Genomic DNA, 12043 nt, shown 5'->3' with positions numbered 1-12043 from the left:
GTCCCAGGGCTCAGGTGTAGGCACTGCTCTGCACAGGGGGACAAGAGGCCCCCACTTTATTTTGCTGTGGATCTGGGGGCTCTGCTGTGTTTCCAGTCTCTCATCCAGGTTGAACTTCACCCTGGCACTGGAGTGCCTGGACTAGAGCTGGGAGCCCCCAGGAGGGAGTTTTGCTGGGCAGTTCCTTTCCCTGTCCCTTGGCTGTGCTCAGGCTGTTGGTCCTCTGCAGCAGCAGCAGCAGCAGCTCTGGGGTTGTGCAGCCCTCATCCACAGAGAGGAACTCAGACATTTAATTCAGCTTTAAACAAAGAGGAGGAGGAAAGGGTCCCAGGAGCCTCTGACTCAGCCATGGCCCAGCTTGCTTGGGAAGCTGCAGAACCCCTGAGCTGCTGCTTCATCTTCAACTTTGCGATTGCTTTTGGCATTTCACATCCCTCAGCAGAGCAGATGACCTCCTGCTTGGACCCAGACATGGATAAAGCATTGATTTTCAGCAGGGGAAGAGCAGAGCTGGAGCTCCTGGGTGCTGGCCATGCCTTGACAGCAAGTGGGATGTCACTTCAGCTGGGAGAAACCCTGAGGAAGCAAAAACAGTGGAGTAAGGAGCCAAAGAGAGGACCCCCTGGGTTCTAGTGCCAGCAGGGTGGTGCTGAGATTGCACAGCTCCAAAGCCCAGCAGCCTGGTTGCTGCTGTGTCCCTCAAAGGGGCTCTGGGCTTATTCCTGCTGCTCAGGAGGGATTTCACAGCCTTTTTACCTTGTTTCCCCAGCTGCTGCTGCTGAAGCCCTGCACAATCAGCAGGCTGCTTGCAGGGGGCTTTTGGGCACAGCAGCCGTGGGGAGAGCCACCCCTGCAGGCAGCTGCCAAGTGCAAGGGAAGGGTTCTGCCCTATTTTGGGTGTTTCCTGGGACTGAAGGAAATGAAATGTGGCTGAAGGGATGCATCCCATTCCCTGCTTGCTCTCAAAACCATTGCTGGTAGAGCATAATGCTGTGCCTGCTCCCACACCGAGGATTTCCTCCGGCACAGCTGCCCTGGAGGGGTGGCACAGCCTCCTCTCAGCTGCTGACCTGCAGCAATCACTGCTGCAGCCCCAGCTTGCCCTGCTGACCTCACCAAAACACAGCATTTAGCAGCTAATGGCATGGCACAGAGCAAAGTAAATTGCAGAGCACGAAATGATGACTAATTGCTCGGTGGTGCTGTGGAGGTTGGAGGCTGAGCACAGCCTGTCGCTGCCTGATGCGTCCAGGAAGGCCAAGGGAGGCTGCACAGTGTCCTGGGGCTTTGTCCTCCTGGAGCAGCTCTGTGGTCACACAGTACACCAGGGCTGGTGGCTGCACAAGGAGCTCCCTTCAGGAACCCAGCCTGCTCCCCAGTGTGCAGATCTGCTGCTCCATCCTGCACCCAGCGCCAGAACAAGAGGACACAGTCTTAAGCTGCGCCAGGGGAAGTTTAGGCTGGAGGTGAGGAGAAAGCTCTTCACTGAGAGAGTTGTTGGCCATTGGAATGTGCTGCCCAGGGAGGTGTGGAGTCCCCATCCCTGGAGGTGTTCAAGAGGGGATTGGATGTGGCACTTGGTGCCATGGTTTAGTCCTGAGCTCTGTGGTGACAGGTTGGACTTGATGATCTTTGAGGTCTCTTCCAACCTTGGTGGTTCTGCTCTCCTCCTGCCTTCCCACACAGGGCAGAGAGGTTTCTCCAGGCTCTGGGTGTTCTACAAAAAAAGGGCTGAGTTTCCTACTGGTGACTAAATCTGAGTTGGCTGCACCTCTGTGGTGTTTCCTGAGCTTTAGCACAACTCAGTGCAGGAAGGGACGCTGCCTCAGGCTCCTCACTAGGCCCTGTGATGGGTGCAAGGGGATGCTGAGCTCGGGGTAGGCATCTGGGGCTCCTTTTTTTTTGCCCCCAAACTTGCTTGGGCCATTATTCAGAGCAGCCAAATGCCTCTTCTGCTGCCTTTGCTTCTGGCATTCATTGAAACAGTTGCTTAGCAATAACCTTGTGAAGCTTTCCATGTGCTCTAGTTATTTATTTAGGCACTCTGACCTGGGAGCTTAAAGGTTTAGGAAACTGAAAGGACAATTGTAGCCTGGTAGATACATGCTGAGGATTAGCTGAGCAGCTCCTGGGTTTTGCAAGAGGTGGAGGCAACTTGTGTGAGGAGCTGGGTGCAGCTGGACAGGGGAGACACTGCTTTGGAAACTTAGAATCCTCCCCCTGTGTTTCTGGAGTGAGGAGGAGGAGGAGGCTGCAATTCTTCATCTCTGCCAGTACAGAGCAGTGAAAGATGAAAACATGGTAGTAGGTCAGGGAAAACAGTTTGCTGTGGAAACCAAAGGGTTGGGAGTGAGGAAATCATTGACTGCTTTGGGTGGGAAGGGGCCTCAAAGATCATCTCGTTCAAACTGCCCTGCCAGGGCTGCCTCCTACTGAGCCAGGTTGCTCAATGCTCCATCCAGCCTGGCTGTGAATGGTTCCAGGGTTGGAGCCCCCACACCACCTCTGGAAAACCTGTTCCAGTGGCTCTCCACCCTCATGGTGGAAGAGTTGCTTCCTGATGTCTCATCTAAAGCCAGCTTCCTCCACTTCTCACTGCACCTGCTGGAGCTCGAGTGCAAAGTCAGGCAGAGAAGCAACCTGGTCTAGTGGAAAGTGTCTCTGCCCATGGCAGGGAGATTGGAACTAGATGACCTTTAAGGTCCTTTCCAAACCATTCTATGACTCTGTGAAACCTGTTTTTGCTGTCCTGTGCATGCACAGCTGTCCCAGCAGTGGTGCTGCTGGAGTGACCAGGACCATGCTGCCACGTGCTTCCACCTGGGGAGGCTGCTGGGCTTAACCCCCTCCACTATCAAATCAGAATCTGCAGCCCAGTCACAGCACAGCCTGTTATCTGTAATTGTGCAGCAGGTAATGGGTGCCAAAATTGCTGTCAGGCCTGCCCCAAAGGGCTAAATTTAGGGAGGGGAAAGGAAACAAATACTTTCAGCTGCAGCTCTGCTGATGTGTTTGCCTGTTGCCAGGGTTTGTGTAAACTCAGGGCTGAATTAAGCCAGAGCAGCCCCAGTTCATGTCTGAACCTGCTGTTTCTCAGGCCCTGCAGAGGCAGACAAACACAAAATCGATATTTGCTCTGGCTCTGGGGAAGTTTCCTTTACAGATTAATTTCTGCCTAATAACCCCTGTGGTCGCAGCTCCCCGGAGCCCTCCCTGCGTGGGAGCCGGATCCTGCCCCGCAGCTCCATCCCTTGGTGCTCCTGGACTGCAGCGTCAAAAGGAGGGCGTGAAAAGCTGCGCTGCCCCAAGGACTGGAGCAGGGCAGCCACAGCACCTTCCCCTTGCAAGGAGGAAGCTTTGCCCCGCTCTCTGGGTGCCAGGATCCCTTTCCCGAAGGGGAGGTGGGCAGCGTGCCCTGGGGATGCCGCCGGGCGGAGAGCCGGGGGTGCACACCGGACCCGCGCGGAGCCAGGGGGTCGCTTTTGTCCCTCAATTGGAGTCGTTTGCGCTCCGAGGGTTGTTCCCCGCTCCGGCCACGAGGCGGCGGTGTTGCCACGCTGCCGAGCCGGCTCCCAGCCGCCGGCCGGGCTCTGCTCTCCGGGCGCGCCGGGAAAGGCAGGAGGGCAGAGGATCGGAATCGCCCGGGAGGGAAAAGAGCTTTCAGATCACCGCGTCCGTACCAGCAGTGCCAGCTCACCACTAAACCATGTCCCTCAGCAGCACATCTACACGGCCTTGAAGCCTTTCCAGTGATGGGGACCCCAGCGCTGCCCCTGCGCAGCCTGTTCCGGGGCTCGACGACCCTTTGGGGTCAGAAATTGTTCCTGACGTTCAGCCTAAACCTCCTGGTACAGCTTGTTCCCTCTCATCTTGTCATTTGCTACTTGGGAGAAGAGACCAACCTCCACCTGGTTCTGATGTCATTTTGGGAGCTGCAGAGGGTGAGGTCTGCCCTCAGCTGCCTTTTCTCCAGGCTGAACAACCTCAGTTCCCTCAGCAGCTCCTTCCTAGACCTGTCCTCCAGACCCTTCACCAGCTTCATTGCCCTTCTCTGGACACACTTTCAGCACCAAGCCCAGTGGAAAGAGGTCAAGTGCCTCTTTTTCTCAGGGAGAAGTAAGACGGATCCTGGAAGCAGACCTGGAGTAAGCGGCTAAATGCCATCACCTTTGTGTCACTCAGCTGCCTGCAGCAGGAGGTGTGAGTAAAGCCTGCTTAGCCTGGGCTTTTGGTGGCAATAGTGAGGTTAGAGGAAGGCCTGTTCAATCCTCCTCTGAGCTCTCTTCCTCCTTTTCTGCTAAAATATGGAGCTGGGCAATTTTGCCAACGTGCTCTGACATCACTGGGTGCTTCTGAATAAATCCCAAGTGTCTGCTAGAGTGGTGCCTGTGCCCCTCTCACAGTGGTGACACAGCCCTGCAGACTGCAGCCAGCCTGGGATGCTGATCCAGGTGAGCAACTGATTGCCCTGACACTGGTGGGGCACGGGAGAGGAATCTTTGGGCAGCCTTTCAGTCAGGCTCCCCCCACCTAAGTCAGCATTGAGCAGGTTGCCCAGGAATTGAGAACATCATCATCATCATCTTTCTGGTGTGGCTTGGTAGCAGGCAGCTAATTAATAACGAGGGGTCAGCAGTTTTTTAGGCTCCCAGGATTAGCTGCAGGTTTAAGAGGAGGATCATGTGCGTGTCTGAGCCGTGGTGTGCAGATGTGGCAGGCAGGGAAGCAGCCCTGACCCACATTTTGAGGTGGTTGTGTTATTGTTCTCGGTGGTGTGTTCTAAAAAAAGGTTACAGACTTAATCCTCTTCTTCCTCCACCTGTCCCAATTTATCCAATCCCTCTCATTTAGGATGCAACAAAGACTCTTTGCCTTATCAGGTAGATGATAGCAGGCTGCCCAGCGAGGTTATGGCGTCTCCTTCTCTGGAGGCTTTCAGGAGTGGTTGTGATCCTGGGCAGCCTGATCATGGTGACCCTGCTTTAGCAAGGGGGTTGGATTAGGTGATCCCCAGAGGTCCCTTCCAACCCACTGTGTCTCTGTGAGGTGGCCCAGCCCCCCTAAACTTCACATTATTTTATGGATCTTCTCCCTGCTGTGCTGCAGGGGTGAGCTGCTGGCCACTGAGGTGCTGGTGACGTCTCCTGTTCCAACAGATCAGTGAAGGGTTGCTGAGACCTGGAGGTCAGTGGAGCTCCATGTGTGAGCTGCAGTTCAGGAGCCCCATCATGTCCTGGTTTGCCAGGGCAGCTGTGATGCTTGTGTGGGTACTGGCCCATCTTGAGCTCTGGCTGCTGTCATGGTTGTACCTAAAGGCTGCTTTGCAGTTGCCTCACCTGGGAGTTGAAGCAAGGAAAGCTCTTCAAAGTTTTCCTTTTCCTATGAACTTAGAGTAAGGCCATACAGCTCCAAATAATGGTGGCACCCCTCACTTTGCTTGGCAGCCTGAGGTCCCAGCCCTGTAGCAACCACAGAAGAGGTGATTGAAATATCTGCTGTGTCAAAGGCTGAGAGAAGAGGCAGCTCTGTCTGCACAGTGGCCTCCTTGCAAGGAAGTGATGGAGCAGGGTTGGCTTGAAATGTGTTGTCCTTTCTGGAGTGGTTTGATGTGGAGACAAATCATCTGGATGAGCTGGCTAAGGCTCTGCATCTAGCTGCTGAACCAGGCTGTACATCTTCCATCTGTCTTGTAGCACACAGCAAGGTGTTTGTGGTGGGTGCTGGGCTCTGCAGATGGTGTTTGTGTAAGGGCAGAGCACCTTGTGACCAGCACAGCACCTTCCTGACGTGGTTGGTGCTTACACCAACCTGGCCTGGTGCTGATGCTGTGTGGAGCAGGAGGGTGGATGAGGCAGCTCCAGCCTGACTTATCTGATCATTTCCCAAGACTGCAAAGTTTTACCAGCCCGTGCTGGGCACAGATAAGTGCTCTCATCCTGCTGCCCAGGCTGGCACAGCTAATGCAAGCCACTGCTGCCTTGGTGTGCTGTGGGAGGAGGTCAAGGAGTCCCCCTCATGTTGCTGCCCTTCAAGCCACTTGGCATAAGAGAGAGATGGTGAGGCCCTGCCTCCCTCTGCATAGATGTGCCATGAAACCTTTGCCTGGTGACTAACCCTCATCTACACCCATCTCTGGGTCATCACCATCAGCTCTTCATTTCCCTTATCTTTTCCAGCTGCTTCTTTCTTTCTCTGAATCCCATTAACCTCGGCAGCATAAGGATAACCCTTCAGACAGGAGCTTGCACAGCTCAGCCCCTCTGAGCCTCCTTCATCCCTAGCAGGGACAATCTGCCTGTCTCACAGGAAGGAGACCCTCAAGGAGGAAATCCCCAGAGCTGTGAGGGGTGCAGCAGCAGCCTGTGCTGACTGCCAGGCAGTGAACTGCAGGCAGGCTGCCTGCTGGGAGTGAGCCAGCCCCATGGCACCGTGTGCTGGGCACCAAGAGAGTGATCAGAGCAGGAGCTGCTAATTCAAATAGAGCTGCAGTGAGAAGCTGCTGGTGCAATGGCCCCTGAAATGCTGTTTGTGTGGCTGATGAGGCAGTTCATGCTCCACAGGGAAGTCTGTGCTGCATGTATGGAAACCGTGGGTCTGCCCCACCGCCGCTGGCTCTCCGACCCTGTGGTCCCTGTGCAGCCACGCAGGAAGTCCTGCTCCCAGCCTTGCTCATCCCAGCACCTGCAGCCTTTGCAGCAGAGCTCAGGGTAGGCTCTTGGTTCAGTTTGTACTGAAATTATGTCTCAAGGTGCTGGCTGTGATGTTTAGTGAGGGAGGGGTGGGATCACCCAGCCGCTTGGGGAAGCAGTGACTGCGGTGTGAGTAGTGGTGGCAAGGAGGAGCCTCTCAGTGACTCCTCTCCTGCAGCACCCACTGTGAGCTGGCTATTTGCTTAGCCCCAGCTCCACGTGGGAAGTGTGGGGAGCTTCAGTTTAATCCCTGTTTGCCAAAGTGCTTTGAGGTCACTGAAGGATAACCCTGGCCTCTGATGGTTTGTTTAATGAGCCAGACCCCAACACGCTCCTCTCTCGTTACTCCCTGTCCATGGGGGCTGAGCAGAGTCAGCATTTACTCAGGTGGCAAAGTCAAACATGATCAGTGCACCTCTTAAGCAGACTGGCACACAAATTAGGGGTGAGCCACAGTAGATAATTCCTCTTGCAATGAGCATGGCAAATCAAACACAGAGGACAGGAATTAGGTGGCTCTCTCTTTGACAGAGACTGTCTCTGATCATCCCTGTTGGGCAGGAGCTGCTCTGCAGATCACAGCTGTTGCTTTGCCTCCAGATGTGTAAATGTCCAAGCACCTTCTACTGATGTTTTTCCCCCCACCTCCAAGCATCTGTGCCTGTTTCAGATGCCTTCTTCCACCAAGATTTGCTCCTGCAGAAAAGTCTGAGTGAGGGAAGATGTTGGTGAAGGATAAGCATGGCCGCAGGAGCCCCGAGGTGCTGCTGAAGTTCAGTGTGAATTGTGGGTCAGGGCTGGCCTGGAGCTGAGCTGAGCTCCTGCTGGTGCAGGGTTGGCTTTTTTGTTTCTTTCATTTTTGTGTGAGCCACTTCCTGGAGCTGTTCTCACCACGACCCTGCAAGGCAGAGAAACACGAGGGCGTGAGGGGAGCTCTGACCATGGAGCCACACATTGCTGCCCCTCTGTGATGGGACAGGAAGAAAGAAGGTAGGAAAAACCTCAGGGAGGCAAACTTGGATTTCTGGAGAACATCATCCCCACATCCAGGCACTGACAAGGAGTCCCTCCGGGGCTGGGCAGGAATGTCTGATGTGAGGGGGCAATGCCACAGCTGGGAGGCTGGGCAGGGAGTGAGGGACACACAGGGGTCCCAGGCTGAGAGGAAAGAGAGACTCTACCTTTTGATGTGCTGAAGGAGGGACCTTGCTTCCAGCCACTGCTTGCTTAATGGCTTCCAGGACCATTCATTGCCCTGGCAAGTCAACCAGCAAGCCCAGAGCAGTGATTCTATCTGCTTGCCACGATGTCTCCTTCTGCCCCAATAAACTTTCCCCTCTCCTTCTGGCTCAGCTGATGACTCTGCCCTGAGGTACAGGGAAGGGGATCTCCAAGCCAGTGAATCCACACAGGAAGACTTGTGAGCAGCCAGCCACACAATTCCAGCCCCAGAAAGACAGGAGGAAGAACATCCTCCTGCAAGTGCTGCCTTATTGATCAAGCATTTGTGATCCATGCTATGGAGCTGGCTGCAGGCTGAATTCCACCAAAAAAAGGTCTTTCCCCTCCCCTCCCTTTCCTTTGCTGTCTCTGCTCCTCAAGGGTGAAGAGGGTGAAGCAAGTTTGGTGTGGAGCAGGAATTCATTTGTCTAATAACAGCTCTTGATGACTGGCAAAGGTTATTTTATGATTAGCCATCTAATTCCAAACTGGCCAACAATTTCATCTTCTCCCACCCTGCATCAGCTGAGTTATGAAACGTCCTTGCCTTATGCAAATTCTGGGAATATTGCTTCTCTAACCTCCCAACCCTGCTGCCTGTCAATAAGGCTGCTGTGGAGCATAAATCTCAGGGCAGAGCCAGAGCTCGACTCAGCTGTGAATGAAATGTGGTGAATCAGCTCTGCAGGAGGGCCCAGGGGCCGGTGGCTGATGGGGGAGGTGTGAGCAGGGGGCAGGCACGGTGCCTAACCCAATGGCATGGCTGAAGAGGCACTGCCTACAACTACCTGAAGGGAGGTTGTAGCCAGGAGGGGCTTGGTCTCTCCTCCCAGGCAAGCAGCACCAGAACAAGAGGACACAGTCTCAAGCTGTGCCAGGGGAGGTTTAGGCTGGAGGTGAGGAGAAAGTTCTTCCCTGAGAGAGTTGTTGGCCATTGGAATGTGCTGCCCAGGGAGGTGGTGGAGTCCCCATCCCTGGAGGTGTTCAAGAGGGGATTGGATGTGGCACTTGGTGCCATGGTTTAGTAGTCCTGAGGTGTTGGGTGATAGGTTGGACTTGATGATCTTTGAGATCTTTTCCAGCCTTGTTGATTCTATGGTTCCATGATTAAGGAGGTGCTGGCACTGGCACCAGGAGGTGGGAGGGATGTGTGTCTGTAGGGAAGGGTTGTAGAACCATAGACCTGTCAGGGTTGGAAGGGACCTCGAGGCTCAGCCAGTTCCAACCCCCCTGCCAAGGGCAGGGACACCTCACACTACAGCAGGTTGCTCACAGCCACATCCAGCCTGGCCTTCAAAACCTCCAGGGATGAGGCTTCCACCACCTCCCTGGGCAACCTGTGCCAGTGTCTCACCACCCTCCTGGGGAAGAGCTTCTTCCTAACATCCAATCTGAATCTCCCCATTCCTATGGTGTGTTTTTTTTTCCATTGATCATCCAAGGGCTGGAGAGATGAAGATGTCCTCATGCTCAGACTATGCAGGCATTGAAGGAGAGCTGCCCTGTGCTGTCTCTGCTGCACTCTGGAGCAGCCTTTCAGGAAGCCAGTAAAGCCTGCATGGAGAGTGGTTGTGATGGTGGCAGGGACCAGGCTGAGCAAGGAACAAAACCAATCAGACTTTTGCTGCTTGAGCTCTGGCATCCCCGGCTCTGGGGACAGTAAACTTTATGGCTGGGTGGCAATATCCTTCCTTGGATGTGAGATGTGCTAAAAACCTACTTGACCTGTGGGCAGGACAGTTTTACAGCACTGTCAGCACAGGCATAAAAATTGACTGCTGAGGAGTCTGTAACCTCAGAGGTGTTTCGGAAGGGGATGCCAGCTGCAGAAGGGTGATGTGAGGGTAGGGCACAGCAGCTGCTGGCACACTGCCTGCAACCCTTCCAAGAGCATCTGCCAGCGTGAAGAAATCACACTGGGGCCCCATGGGTTGTGTTCTTTTGAAGGCTTGGAATCTAAGCATTTAGAGCAAAAAAAGTAACAGCTCTTGAAAGCTTTGTGCAGGACAGAAAGTAGATGGATGGGTGTGGGGTGATGGTCCCTTGGAGCCACCATGCTCCTGGCAGTGTGGGCTGAGGGGCAACCCTGTACCTGGAGGTGGGCACATCTAAGACTCCACTGAGGGCAGGCATTGGGGGTTATTCAGAGCTCCTGCAGACACTGTGTGTGTCTTTGTGACTCCACTGCTTGGCAGAGGTGCTGGTTCCTTGAGCCTGAGCTTTGTGAAGTAGGCTTCATCTAATAAAAATGAATAGAACCTTCTCCCATCTGACAAATGAAGAGGCAAAAGGCATTGTTGCTTCAGCCTTTTGGCTGCCACAGCCTTCTTTGAACATGTCCAGAGAAGGGCAATGAGGCTGGGGAGGGGTCTGGAGCACAGCCCTGTGAGGAGAGGCTGAGGGAGCTGGGGTTGCTTAGCCTGGAGAAGAGGAGGCTCAGGGGAGACCTTATTGCTGTCTACAACTCCCTGAAGGGAGGTTGTAGCCAGGTAGGGGTTGGGCTCTTCTCCCAGGCAAGCAGCACCAGAACAAGAGGACACAGTCTCAAGCTGCACCAGGGGAGGTTTAGGCTGGAGGTTAGGAAGAAGTTCTTCCCAGAAAGAGTAATTGGCCATTGGAATGTGCTGCCCAGGGAGGTGGTGGAATCCCTGTCCCTGGAGGTGTTTAGGAAGAGACTGGATGGGGTGCTTGGTGCCATGGGTTAGTTGATTAGATGGTGTTGGGTGATGGATTGGATGTGATGATCAAAGGTCTCTTCCAACCTGGTCTGGTCTATTCTGTTCTGTTCTATTCGACCCCCACCTCACTGCAATCTCCTCCTAGGCAGCTGCAGAATGGTGGGCTTGTGCCTTTAAGGACCAGCAAGGTCTGGGTAAGCTCTTGAGGAGGAGATGGTGAGAGCAGAGGCAGTGCAGTGGGAATGAGGAGCTGGCCTGGGAAACCCTGGAGGGTTTTCAAAGGCTTTGGAATGGTCCCTGAGAGAGCAGCTCCTGACCCTGGTGGGGCTTCTGGCAGAGGCAGGAATCTGTTATGGTCTCAGTGCTGGAGGGAGGGAGAGCAGCAACAGAGGAGAAGTAACAGCAGAAAGGGGGGGAGGAAAGGAGGATTATAGGGATTAGGTCCAATTAGATACGTGCACTTTAAACATCAGATCCTATTAAACATGCCTGGGTTTAAACCAGGCCCTATTATATGGTTGCAGCTTCCAGACAAAGTCCTGTTAAGTGGAGCTGCTTTGAAAACCAGGGCCTCAGACAGAGCCATTATGAAGATCAGGCCCTCTTAACTGTATTCAGTTTGAAGATTAGACCCTGTTAAACACAGGCAGTTCAAAGCCTGCCTCCAATTAAGCAGAAGCGTTGGAGAAGCAGAGCTTGAGGGGAGAGGGGCACCTGTGGGGCAGCTCCCTCACCTGCCTGCTGGGTGTGAGCCTCTGGCCAGCCATGGACAGGATAATTTTGGTCCTGCCTGCACACAGGGAATAACCCCAGATCATTTTTTTTTCAGTGTGAAGAAAGTGGTCTCCAGGCTGCTGAAGATCAGAGGCTGGAGGCTTCAGGAGAGCTCTGGAGGTGATGCTCACTGGGACAGCTAAAGACTTGGGGGAATATTGCCAATATAATCTGGGGAGGTAAAAGGTACTCTGTGCCCCCCTCCCTCCCCCCCCCCCCAATATTCTCTGCCTTTCAGAGATGTGTCAGTGGGCTGTAACATCTGAACTCTTTGGACCTGGACAGGAACAAGGGCTGTACCACAGATGGGGTGGTCATGGACATGGGGAAGTAAGCCCTGGGCAGACCAAGTGTTTGGGTGTCCAACAAGCTGTGGATTACAAGGGAACATGAGCACTTGTCTGTCTTCTGAGGCTCAGAGAGCTGTGCTTGGCTGTGGTTTGGGTGTTTGAGACCTCCACTCACAGCACCTGCCTCCTTTTCTGCTGACCAGGATGGTGCACAGGACAGACCTGGTAGTGGTCTACCTCCAGGATTGCACAGTCCCTCTTGAATTCTGTGTGTGGTCTGTGTCTACTCACCTTCTGAAGGGCCATGGTTGGGAATACATCTCAGTGCTGGCCTGAGGGAGATGATGATGATGACAGTGGTGGTGTCTAGTCCAAACCACTGCCCCCAAGG

The sequence above is a fragment of the Dryobates pubescens genome, chromosome 26 (genome assembly GCF_014839835.1).
Source record: "Dryobates pubescens isolate bDryPub1 chromosome 26, bDryPub1.pri, whole genome shotgun sequence".
Classification (NCBI taxonomy): domain Eukaryota; kingdom Metazoa; phylum Chordata; class Aves; order Piciformes; family Picidae; genus Dryobates; species Dryobates pubescens.
The sequence above is the reverse complement of the archived record's forward strand: the minus strand, read 5'-3'. Positions refer to the sequence as shown.